The sequence below is a fragment of the Prunus mume genome, linkage group LG3 (assembly GCF_029339155.1).
Source record: "Prunus mume cultivar Tortuosa linkage group LG3, ASM2933915v1, whole genome shotgun sequence".
In the NCBI taxonomy this organism is placed as follows: Eukaryota; Viridiplantae; Streptophyta; class Magnoliopsida; order Rosales; family Rosaceae; genus Prunus; species Prunus mume.
The window spans coordinates 21473609-21487190 of NC_142700.1; the positions used below are offsets into that span (position 1 = coordinate 21473609).

At 42.6% G+C, this 13582-nt stretch overlaps 1 long non-coding RNA gene across 2 annotated transcripts; it reads right to left on the minus strand.

Moving 5' to 3' along the window:
- Positions 1-2854: 2854 nt before the first annotated feature.
- On the minus strand, positions 2855-10485 carry LOC148919093 (uncharacterized). 2 transcript variants are annotated; one of them, XR_016125351.1, is made up of 3 exons: positions 10320-10485; positions 10055-10226; positions 2855-3006 (listed from the first exon to the last, which is right to left on the minus strand). It is a non-coding gene; the product is annotated as an uncharacterized LOC148919093 (long non-coding RNA). The 2 variants fall into 2 exon arrangements; XR_016125350.1 differs by lacking the exon at positions 2855-3006 and adding an exon at positions 6534-6687 and having other exon boundaries at positions 10320-10481.
- Between the last annotated feature and the right edge of the window lie 3097 nt (positions 10486-13582).

Here is a 13582-nt window from a genome sequence, read left to right on the forward strand (position 1 = left end):
CCGGTCGTCTCGCACGTTGGTTATTGCAGCTTTCCGAAAATTTGATATCATATGCACAACTCCTAAGGCCATCAAGGGACAGCTGTGATTGACATGCTAGCTCTATTCCCCGAAGTAGAAGGATCAACCCTTTCCAAGGAAGTCCTGGGAGAGCTGCGGAAATGGTTGCTCTTATAAAGGAGGAACCATAGACCCTCTACTTTGATGGGTCTTCCACATCGAAAGATGGAGGGGCAGGTGTCATGCTCATTAATCCCAATGGGCAAGCTACGGCTCTCTCATTCAAGCTAGACTTTCCATGCACTAATAACGTGGTAGAATACAAAGCTTTTATTGTAGGATTGTCCACAGCAAGAGAAATGGGTGCAGAAAAGGTGAAGATCATCGGCGATTCGAACCTAGTACTAAGTCAATTGCAAGGAAGCTTTGCGGTGAAGGAAGCAACCTTGGCACCATATCGGACTGCTGCTGAAAGGCTCATTAATTCCTTCAAGCAAATCATGATGGAGCACATCCCAGGAGCCACCAATAGGTACGCTGATGCTTTGGCCACATTGGGATCAAGCTCATTTGTGCAAAAACAGCCCAACATCACCGTGATAAGGAGAAGCACACCAGTGGTCGAAGCAATGGCGGGGACTTCTTTGGAAGAGGATGATTGGAGAAAGCCACTTTGAAGAAAAAATTAGGTGAAGAGAGCAGCATTAAAGACTTGAAAGACTATGTGACTATCTTTGGGGAACTCTATAGACGTCTTCCGGGAGGTGTTCGACCCGGTGTGTTGGGATGGCGAAGCAAGAAGGAGGTTGCAAGAGGTACACGATGCCACTTGCGGCTTGGAACCAGAATCAGCCTGTACCGGCTTTGCAGTACACAGCAAAGGTTATTATTGGCCAGAGATGAAGAAGCAAGCAGCTGAACTACAATCCGATTGTCCCACCTGTTCTACGATACCCTCTACGGAGGAGTCATTCACTGTTTCATTTGCAGAAGATTGGCGGACTCCATACTTGGCATTCTTTGTTGGAGGAACTCAGCCGACCAACCCCAAGCTTGCCTATAAGCTCAAAAAGACCATAAAGAGGTACTTTGTTGATGGGTCAACTCTCTATCGGAAGGGGTTTAATGGTGAGCCATTAAAGTGCTTGGGAGAATCAGAAGCGCGTCAAGCCATGCAAGAGATACATGTTGGAGAGTGCGGAGACCACCAAGGAATGAAGAAGCTTCACCGGCAGCTACTAAGCATTGGGTATTATTGGCCTACCATGAAGAAGGATGCACATGACTTTGTTAAGAAATGCCACACCTGCCAAATCCATGCTAATCTAAGCCACAAACCTCCCACATTGCTGCAAGACATGCGCACTCCCTGGCCTTTCCATACTTGGGGGCTTGATTTAATTGGGACAATCCATCCCCCTTCCGATGGCTACATATGGATCCTCACCGCTACGGAGTATTTCACGAAATGGGTTGAGGCAATTCCCCTTCGAAAGGCCACAGGAGCTGCTGTCTCGAATTTCATTCGGGAATACATTGTGTGTAGGTTCGGAATCCCATACAAGATGGTCACCGACAATGGCACACCTTTTGTTAACAAGCAAGTAGGTTCAACCCTTAGTGGGTACGGTATCAAGCATCGTCGCTCTACTCCTTATTACCCGCAGGGAAACGGTCAAGTGGAAGCCACCAATAAGACGATATTGAGGATTCTAAGCAAGATGGTATATGAGTATCAAGGAGGCTGGAGTGTTCACCTGCCGGATGCTTTGTGGGCTTATTGCACCTCACCGAGGAGCGCTACAGGTTTTTCACCTTACTCACTTGTGTACCGATCTGAGGCTATTTCACCCGTGGAAATCACCATCCCGACAGCCAGGATAGCAGCTGTCAATGATCTTGAATGGGATGCAAAGACATGCTCAGATTGGCGTTTGCTAGATCTCGAAGCAGTTGATGAGAAAAGGATGGAAGCTGAAAGAAGGATGGCACTTTACAACAAGACTGTTGCCCAAGCCTATAACAGGACCGTTAAGCCTCAAGCCTTCAAGCAAGGAGATCTCGTGCTAAAAGTCGTTGAACATGTGAGAAGGCAAATGTCAGGACCTTCCAAATTTGCCCCACAATGGGAGGGTCCATTCGCAGTCAAGGAGGTGCACATTATTATCGCTTGACCTCTGTCAAGGAAGGCATGCTAACGGATCCCATCAATGGAAAATGGCTCAAGCCCTACTACTGCTAAGTAGGCATAATATCTTATTTTCATGTTATTGCATTTCCTTTTATCTAAAAAATGTTGTCTCCTTCTATATGCTCTTTGTTTTGAAAAGCTTTTGTATCATCATGGTAGCATGGGGTTTGAAATGAAAATGAAGGAGTATTTTGAAAAAAAAATTGTCTCTAAAAGTTTGCCCTTCTTCGTACCTCGAATTTCTTTTTGAACATCCGTTTACAATTACATATAAATATACGGCGGATATCCAAAAAAAAATGGAGGAAAATATTACTTAGCAAAAGACATGCCAAGCAAAGCCATTTGAATGGGATCCTAGGTCTGTAGCAGCTTTCACGCTTGGACAAAATGAAAAGGAACAAGCCAAGCTAAGCGCCCGCAAAAGGAAGCTAGCATGCTCATAAGGTCCGCGAACCTTCAAAGAAAATAGGCAGTGTCAAAGGGCCATCCTAACAAAACTTTGGCAACAACCACCATGCTTCAAAAGGATACCCGATCTAAAATTCAAGCAAAGGATTCTACCAACCATGCATTTTACACATGTCGAATAAGAGCTACAATGTGTTTCTGGCAAAAGAAAAAAAAGGGGGAACATAGGTTCCGGCAAGTAATTTAGAACACAACAACACTAAAATGCCAAGCTGCCACAGTACAAGTTTTACAACATAAGTCAAAATCAAGCTATACATGCTAAGAAGTAATGTGTGCTTCAATCTCGAACGAAACTCTAGAATGTGTCAAGCTAGTCAATCCTACACCAAGCAAAATGCGACCTGCAAAACAGAACAACAAAAAAAAAGGAATGTCAGGAGAAATCAGAGTAACATTGAACATATGTAGAATGAGGAAACATGAGGGAAGGACAAAAAGTCACGAGCCTCAAAGTACCACCAAGGATGGCTAGAAGGGAACGGAGGAGGCCCCGTGAGAAGATCTTGTCACTGCCTCCATCACGCAGTCGACTGTCGGAAGAGACACCTGGGCGAAAGGAGGCCATGCAATTCCTGGCTGTTTTTCCAGGTTACTTGAAGACCAAAGCCTCTGCTGCTGCCCTTATTTCATCGGGGCGGATTTGACTTCATGTTATGAACAACCCGTGCCCCAAATGCAAAGACGTGCTAAACCCTTCACGAGTTCGAAGAGACTCGCCGCAAAGCCCGAGTCATAGCCGCAAATCGCATCCCGCCAAAGAGGAGCTGTGATCGAATGTCCAAGGTGCACGATATCCATCCCATGGAGCACCAAGCCGAGGGCGGAAGCGACCTGGCGCGAGAATGAAGAAGTAATACAGTCATGTCCATGAAATCCCGTACTTGTCGGAAATTTCTTCAAAGCCGCGTCTCGGGATAAACAAGAATTCCTAAGAGTGCGTAACCATTAAACCGATGGTAGAGCGGCAGGAGTTCATCTGCAGATCGAAGGACCCGAGCACCGTGTCAAAGAAAGCCATGAAGGCGATAAATGATTCCTCCCACTCCAGCCAAGACATGCCGCGAGGGTGTTCTGCAGCAAAGATTCCCGCGACGGTAATGATAGCTCAGGCGTTTCAGCGATGCTCGCATTGTCACATTGAACCGATGGAAGAAGTGCTAGGGGACTAGGCCTTGTCGCCCGGAGAAGTGGTTGAACGTGAGATGGAACGGGCAGGTTGTATGGACGACAAAGGTGTTGCTCCGAAGGTCACTTTGGAAAGGTGTGAAATGGTTGGAAGATCTTTGGAAGATCTTTGGAAGATAGGTGGTAAAGGGTTTGTAACTTGGAGCGTAGGCATTTCATCCCGAGAATCCGTTGGTGTCATGGTTAGAAAGGATCCTCGAGGCTGCCTCGACCAGTGTATCGAATGTGTTGAAGGAAGAAGGTACTACGGGCACAATTTCCAAATTTGAAGCGAGATGCTCAGCCTGCAAAAAAGAAAGGGGTGCATGCAAGGATTAGTACGTGATAATTGACAGGTAATGGGTATTGGCAGATGAGTAGGAGAAGAAGGTAAATAGAATATTATCGGTACGGATACCTCAAGGGGGTCCAGGCGGAGGATCAAGAATGGCCGGAGGTTTGGGTCAATGTCAATAACCTGCAGGATGAGCACGCGCGTCAGTGTCGATTATGGTGTGAGGAAGGAGAGGGGACAAAACTTAAAGCGTGTCGCTTACCGCCAGCCAAAACGGCGTATCTGCTACCAATGACTCGAAGAAAACATCTGAACCACCTTGTCCTCCTCGATAGTCGCTAGAATAAGCAAATGCATCCTCACTGCAACCCTCATTGAAGTCCCTATCAGAATCTTCACTAGCATCGTCAACGTTCTCTTGCTCGAATATTAGCCTCGGATTCGGTGGTGTCACTATCATCACTATCATCGTCAACTCACTACACTTGGGGTTCAGCGACTTCAGCAAAGATCTGCGTGTTCGTAAAATCTTGCATGTAGAATGCGCACTCTTCGACGCTTAGGGTCACCGAGGAGATACCGGGGGTGTGTCACTTCTCTTTCTCTTTGGGGTTGTACCCATTTTCCCTATAAAAAAAATATGTATATAATAAATAAGTATCTACCCACATATCATGCACGCAAAGCAAAAAGAGGGGCATGAAGAAGTACTGGAAGTCAAGAACACTTACGGCGGAGAGGGTAGTTTCAAGGCACCTTGCTGCGACCTGCTCCGGATGCAGCTTCAAGACCGTGGGTGCCCGGGAGTTGCTTTTGTTCGAGGAGGGCCACTCGGGGCTACCTTGGAATGAACCTTTGGGTTTACCGGCGAGTCTGCTTCTCACTCACATTTCGCTCCTCCTCTCGCTTCCTTTTGCTCGACGCTAGCGTTGCACTTTTCCGAGCCGCCAGGGACTCTGTACTTCGGCCGGCCGTCCTAGGAAATTCCCCAACGATATCACCACTCTTGGAAATGAAGGGCAAGTTCGTTTTTGGCTAAGAGGATGGCTTTCTCAAACCAAGCCCACAAGACGAGCCGCTGTAGGAGGCCTGTCCCGGAAAGGATTGGAACTCACGGAAGGAAGAGAGACAATGGTTCGTAAGCTTGGTAGCCTCGGAAAAGCCACCAACCTCGCCTTGCTCGCTAAAACGATGGGCCTGAATCGGGTATGTGGTCATTGCTCGAAGATCCCGTAGTGCAAAGGGGTCACCATGGTTGGGACTACTGGAACCCCTTGGTCAAGCCCGAACTGCCGCCTGACTCGTTGTGGAGAGTATGTCACGGAAATCTCTGCGCGATTATCCCCAAGAATAGGCAAGGGATGGGAGCAACATTCAACAAAGCATACTCCGAATAGGGCGGTCACTCTGCGTACTTTGAATCTCAATCATATCACCGACGTCGGTATAGAAGGGCACGAAAGTGAAGGTCTCTGCTGAGGTGCCGTAAGGACAAAAGACAAAATTCTCGACATTGTCTAGCAGCTTTAAGAAATTCTAGCCTTTCCTCTGCATTCTCTTGAACCACCTGCAAACTAATGGAAGATTGTTTGGCATAAAGAAACCATTGCCCCAGTCAGCCAACTTTATAGCGTGCGAATGAGGGAGTGAATGCACATCCAACCCTTGAGAGGCTCCCACAAGAACACCTGCAAGAAACCAGAATTTAGGAGGGTCTCCACGCCCATGGTTCCTGATGCACTCTTTTTGGGTTCGATTAAGTAGATGGTATAGATGTCCCAGGAACATGGGGCTAAGGGGATGGTATCGCCTCGGGCTATGGCTAAAGCCAAGGGAAATACACGCTCATGAAGGCGGTCTTGAGAAAAGTCACAGAGCACGAACCGCCCAAGCCACAGAGCTATAAAGGCAAGGCAGGAGGACTCATCTGTTTGCATCCTCAAAATATTGTATCCGTTGCTAAACGGAGTAAAGTCTTTGCCGAAAGGTGGGAGCGCCTCTTTGCAAGACTGCAAGGTTATCTATTTCTTACAGGTGAGGCGTCCGAAAGGACTACGGTCGCCACAAACAGGAAGGCCAGAGATATTCGCCACATCTTCAAGGGTAGGGTAAATTCCATGAGCACACAAAGGTGTGAGTAGCGGTGCTCCACCTCCGGACCACGTGACGAAGCATCTTCGCTTCGATATGGATGTCCCACAATTTGGAAAGGAAGATGGCATCAAGGACTTGTGCTCTGCGCAGGATGTTGCATGTGGATGGATCCCGCAGTTCACGGTCGACCCATTCGACCAACCTTTGCCGATGCCGCAAGGATATTGGAAGAATAGAACGGCTGGAAAGAGGCCCTTCTCAATGTAGCATCACGGATATGGAGGCAGGATTTAATTATGGAGCATTCTCGGGGATGGCTCATCACCAACAACGGGATTTTTAACGGGCATCTTCAAGCAACAGGAGCGGCCCTTCTGCTTTAAGATTGTCATCCATGGAGTAGAGATGGTCTAGCATGATCGGCGGAAGGTCAATGGACGCCATGGCAGGCCTACTAAGTCACAGACACCTGCAAAAAAAAAAAAAAAAAAAAAAAAAAAGGAAGAAAGAACAAAATGCATAAGTTCCAGCACCTTCACGAATTGTTGAACGCACGCACATCTTTGTAATATCATGCCAAGACCATATCAAGAAAGAAAAAAAAAGGAGACCAATTCAATATCATCATGCAAATCTTTCGAATGAGAGGGGAAAAGATTATCTGGTGCTAAAAGAAAAAGAGGAGAAAAATGAATCACAGGGATAAAATATGTGAAGGAAGCCATGGAGTGGCTGTTCCCGTTCCTTCCACCATGCTTCGACACCATCTAGAGGTTTTGTGGTTAATCAAGGTAAGATATCACCTCGAGCACGCTTAAAATCCCAAATCAGTGGTCTATGCCCGAAATTTGAACCTAGGGCTTGGGAAATTAGATGAAACCCAGACCGAGAAAAGTGCCATGTTCATAAGGAATTCTCAAAAAAATATAAAGGGTGCCTCCACATGTACATATATGCGTATGTATGTGTGTATGTGTATAGATGCATGTGCCCGGAGTAACGAGATGTAGAAACAAAAAAACAGGGGAACGATGCTTACCGCTATTGCTGGAATTCTTCCAGACTTACAAGTCGAAAAGGGGGGAACGCCTTGCAATTACACAGTAGAAATTGCTCCACACTTCACCAAGTGACTTTGCTAAGCTTGGTTTTGGACGGATTGAAGAGCGAATCGAAGAAATTTGAAGGATTTTAAAGAAGAATCGTGGCTTTTGCCCGATGGTTGCTTTCTGAGCGTAACTAACCGGTTGTGGTTGAGGCCTCACTATGATTTCTCATTTCCCAAGGTTCTCTAGACTGTATGAAAAGAAACCGGCAAAAAGAAAAAGGGGCAACTAGTTTTAGGGCTCGCGCCATGAAGAGAGGAGTCGAGACGAAAAGAGAAAAACAAGAGAAGAAAAGGAAAGAAAAATAAAATAAACAAGATTGATGGAAGCGTACCTAGGGAATGCAAGAGACCGCTGGAAAATAATCATGGCAAAGACACACGCGGAAACGAGAAGGTCACGTCCACTGGATTTGATTTTTCTTTTGGGCCAGGTTTGATTATTTGACCCATCTCAAAGCTATTCATGGCCCTAATAATCAAGGGGGCTAATGTTGAGGCCCAAAAATCCAAGGGGCTAAGCCCAAATTAACCCTTAGCCCAATATGAGTGATTGGATGCAAAATAAGCTCAATCGGGATAAAAGAAAATTTATAAGAGCCGCCAACACAAGCTACAAGCCACAAATCATGCTAAACAAGCACGTGCAAAAGGAGCCAAGGACATACCGATATTACTAAATCACGCTCACATGCTCATTCGGCGCTACTTGGCCCGACTATAGCCTATCATGGCATAATAAAACCCCAAGCACGAGCATAGAAATCATGCGCATTCTAATACCAAGCTACGTCACGAGCTTAAGTGGGCCCAAGCCACAAAATTAACCGGGGCTTACTGAGAAGGTTGTGGTATGGAAGGAAACAAGCAATCACGGGGCCCATTGAGGGTTCAAGGAACGTAGGTTTCAAAGCCACTTGGGGGCCTTGGAACTCAAGCCCGTTCCTAGAACCCAAGCATATGGGTTAGCATGAGAGAGAGGAGAAAAAATTGACCCATGCTCTAGGAAGACACCAAAGAACCTACCAAGATATTTAGCCCAACCCACATCAATAGAATTAAAGGGAAAGCCTTTCCAGCAGCTTGACGAAAGCCTGTCAAACGATAGAAGCAACAAAGCCAGAGGACCCAATACCATATGTACAAGCCCAAGCCCAACAACTTGCAAAAATCTGGCGTCAAGTCCTATTCCCGTTTGAATTCCAAACAATGGTCATAAGGGAGCCACGGCAAGACCAGAGGAAATCCATGGGGGTGAGAGAAGTGTCCATCGGACAAAAGGCTCCATCTCTCCCCTTTTCCTCTGTAAGCTCTGCCTTGGAGAAAACATAAGAAGCAGGTGGCGCCTTCCCCTCTATGGGAAAGCCCAGCTGCGTCAAACCATTGGAACCATAAAGGGTTCCTTACCCATGCTCCTTGGATGGAGAAATTCATCAAAATAGGGCTAAGTAGGAGCTGCCAAGGAAAAAGGAAGAGGAAAACCAGACGAAATTAGAGCTCCTAACGCCTATAAAAGGAGACTTTTGCTACCCAGAAAAGACATCCATAACTCAACGATCCAAAGTTTGACCAAGCTTTGTCAAGCAATCTGGAATTTACTCAAGCCACCCAAACCTCTCTTCCGTTCATCTTTCTTCTTCTTAGGATAGGGCTCTCACTAATATTTCTTCTGTAAGAAACCCACGCTGTTTTCTCTCTCAAATTGCTAAACTTGTGAAAGCTTAGCTCCCATGCCACATACTCCTCAGGTTAAGCCATTAATGAAATCCTCATGCTTATTCGGGTGTTAGTGAAGTGATCCTGAGAGTGTTCTTTTAAAATCTCATTAGATTTTCTAAAAACTCTCTTGGGAGCTTGTTTTTCGAACTCAGGCATTTGGGGGATTTTGCTCGTTGTCTTCTTACGAGCCAGGCCCATTCGTCACTTTGGAACAAAAAACCCCCTACACTAACCATGTTCAACATATTTACAGCTTTCAAATTATCAAATAGGCACCTAAATATATATATGAAATGATCACATAACTTTTTTTTTTAACATAAAGGAGTGTGAAATAAATATCTTTTTTCAACATGAAATAAGTCGATAAAATTATATTTTACGTCGTTGTACATGTATTTAAGACGGCGGTATTTTATAATATACCGCCGTGGATTCTTTTGAAATTATGCGACGCCGGATACGAAAATTTGGTCGTGGTTATTTCAGAGAAAAGACGGCGGCTGTTTCTTTAAACCGTCGTCTTTACTTTCTATGTCAGTGGATTGATACCTTCTGCCATTGTTTGTTGGCTCTGAGTTTACTCTGTAGAAAACCTTTTTCAATAAGATGTCGCTTTTTAAAATAGGTGTGTCCTGTTTTAAAAACAACCATTGGATTCCCCAATTTTTTAGGTGTTTAAGTTATTCTTACACTGCGGTTTTATAAAACCGTCGCCTTTTCAAACACAACGACGCAACCGTCGTTTTTTTTTGTCGTCTTTTCACTTTTAGTAGTAGTGATATAACAAGCAAATTGCTATAGACCTTTTGTTTGTTTTTTTGTCAGAAATGCTATAGACCTCACGACGAGCAGACGAGAAGACATAACACACGGCAAATGGAATAGAATTTTATTTTCTTTAAACTCAGAAAGATATTGGTGAACCAAAAATTAATTCAAAACATTCACAGAATAAGAAAAACATACACTAATCATTTGAGCAAATAAAATAAAGGTTGAAAGTAAATACCTGATTTTCCGAAACCACCCATTCCAAAAATCTTGTGCGCCCTGATGCAAATATATCTTCTATGAACGGTAGTTTGAGGTTCTTATTTGCAGATATAACAGCAAATCCCTTTGAAATGGTAAACATGATCACTCCAAATATGATGATCCTCCCAGGAATCTTTTCTGACCCACTGAAATTGATAAAACAAATATGAAATCAATATTTTTATCTTCCTTTTGGTCATAAATGTTGCTGTCAAACTAAAAATTAAAGAAAAACTTACCTGACTTTTCTTTCTCTGTTTAGACTTTGGCTGCTTGACGTATGTATGAGGCTGAGGTGAAGCTTCTTTTTCCTTTCTAATTTTATGGCCGAAAAATCACCAAAGAAGTAGAGAGTTCTAAGTCGATGATGAAAACTGATGGGTGTAAAATATGTGGCTTTCTGTTTATATAGCAGAGGTTGTGTGACTTTATTTTTTTGTTTTGCTATTTCTTTTTTTTTTTTGGTTACTTTTAGAAACTGAATAGTGATTAGGGAGTCACGTGCTCTCTACAAACGGCCTCTCTCATGTTCATATTCCAATGGACGGATAGACACAAGACTATTTTTACTTCGTTATCTGTCAGTTATTTTTTTTGTTTTTAGTCTGAAAAACTATGCACTTGCTGAAACCCAAAGGTAGGTAGCAATTCAAATGCTAAACCCAAAGAAATGCACCAGTCTCCAGGCTTGGCTTTTACCAAAAAGTTGAAGACACCAGTCAATTGGCTATCACTTTTTCAATCCTGCTCTGTTGATAAGATTTGGAAAAAGATTCTGTAATGTTCCAAGCACGAGAAAGTTTCTTGATAACATGTTAAAGGGTACAATCTTCCAGTTCATTTCAATTCTAATTTTTTGTAAAAAACTTGTATGATATTAGAATTAAGAATAATAAGACATAAACTGCAGTAAAAGCAGAGACAATTCACTTTGAAACGTCAAAAGAAACAACTCACTTGATATCGGAAACATGCAAAGCCAAAAGTGATGCAAATGAGTGAGAACCAATATAGTGTTGAAACACCTGGGCTTCGACAAATGGGCCAATATTATTAACCAAAACAACCAGCGACCAAACCACCCAAACCCCAATTATATATCTTTTATTTTATTGGTGGGCCTGTGAACCTGTGGGCTGGGCTTTGATAGGCAGGCCGGGGTTGGGCTTCCGTAGGCTCAAATGGGTCGGGCTTATGAGTCGGGCTGGTTTTAGACACCTTTGCTTAAGTCTAGCCCACTAAAAGATGGGTCGGGCTTTTCCTTAATGGGCTAGGCAGGTCCCCATCAGTCTATGGGGTCGTGGGCCAAATGATGACCCCTAATTGAATGAAAGTAAAAAATAGTGTTATTCCCGTCGCATGCAACTTCTTATTTAATTTCTTAGGCCTCTCCATTTTAGCATGCAAAGCCACAAATACAAGACAAGATTATTGTACACATAAAAAAAATTACAATATAAAGGTGGACGCAGTAAACAAAAACTTTATCACACTAGATGTCCTTTTTGGTCAATAGAAAGATGAGAATAACCTATTCAATTTGAATTGTCGTGCAATTGAGTCATTCTCTATTACAGTGCCCATAATTCATATTATCATGGAATAGATACTTCTGTCGAAACTTTAATATGAATTTTCCACTTATACGATTACATTGGTTATATCTAGAAATTTCCTTTCTAGTCATATCTACTCTGCAAAGATTCCCTCTATCATATCTTTAGAGCATTCCTTATTACGAGTATAAATCCTTTGTTGTATATTCACTTGCCTCTATGAACTTATCGAGAATCCTGAAGACCACTTTTTGAATCATATATGTTGACACGAATGTATAGGGATTTCGAAGATAGACGACTTGCCCACAAGACAACTATGATGTCTCAGGTCTGAGAACTAGTTTGCACTATTGCAGCTTATGAGTTTTAGTTTGACATTGGAGTAAGACCCTCATCCTAAAATTCATGGTTTGATCGTGTTCAATTTACTTATCTCTCTAGGCACCTACGCACATATCTTAGTTTCTCTATACGCAATGACTTTAGACTAGTCATTCTCCCAATCGAGCGGATATAGTGTGTACCACTCTCTGCGGATGATCAATTCCCAATTAATAACCCTATGACTGGGAACATTTAGGAAATAATGTGGAAGTATGAGAGGTGTCCTTATATCCAATCTCATTGCATAGCTCTCACAATATTTCATATTCCAATGACTATTGTTTTACTATTATGATTATAGACCAAATATCATGGTTGAAAACAACAATCTTGCCCATAAGTGATGATGAAATATCCAAAAAGAAATATCACATGTTTGAATTTAGGGCATATTTTGAACATTATAGTCATCATGCAATAATTATTGGGCTTGTTTTCGAACATTGCTTGACCATGCTAATATTTTATGAGTTGAACATACATGTTTATCATGTGCATAGTTTTAACATTTTATACTTCAATTTGTAGTGAATAATTATTTAATTTACTTTCAAATCTGTTCAGGGTGTCCCCTTGATGCGGCCTTACTACTTGTCAATGTTAGAAATATGCCTTAGAAGCGAATATGAAGCTGAAACTTCTAAGGACATAACACTTCGCAAATATAATTAATAGAGTACAAAAGCCACTTTAGGAAACTTATGCATAACCAATAAAGTGACAAGTCTATGGATTACGATACAAATAGAAACCAATCTAAAGATATAAGATTCACAAGAATTTTCCATTATGATGTATTTCATCCCAAAATGTTCCTAGTCATAGGATCACCAATTAAGAAATGATCCGCAAAGACTGGTACACATTGTGTCTGCTCAATCGAGAGGATGACTAGTCTCAAATCATTCGTGTAGAAACATTAAGACAATCAAGAAAGATAGAGTTCACTGAACATGTCGATTAAGAATTCTCGTATGGAAGTTTTACTCACAAGTGTCAAACAAGTAATTTTAAGTTGTGATAATGCAAATTAGTCCTCAGACCTGAGACATTACAGTTATCTTATGGACGAGTTGTTTATCTTTGAGAACACTATACGGTTGTATTGAAAGATGTGGCTCGAAGGTGATCATCGGGATATTCAATAAACTCACAGAGACATGTGAATGTACAACAATAAATCTTTACTCTTAGAACTCTAGAGATATGATTCGTTACATTTTTTGCCAAAGTATCAGATATGATTGCAAAAGGGAAGTTTTCGATCTCATCCACGTGAATTATATAACCTAGAAATGTCACATTAGGGATTTGACACAAGTTATATGTATCCCAATAATGTGACATAGAGTATTATTTTAGAGAATAGCTGGATTGCATTGCAATTACAACTGAATAGGTTCTCCAATGAATTTTTTAGCTTGTGTAGTCATGACATACTAATAAGTGTTAGTCATGGTTTGTAGAAGTCCTATAAGATCTAATTACAATTAGGCTTCATGCTCAGTTCAAGAGGAATCAGACTTATCCACTATCTCGCTAGTTAGAACCTAAAAGAT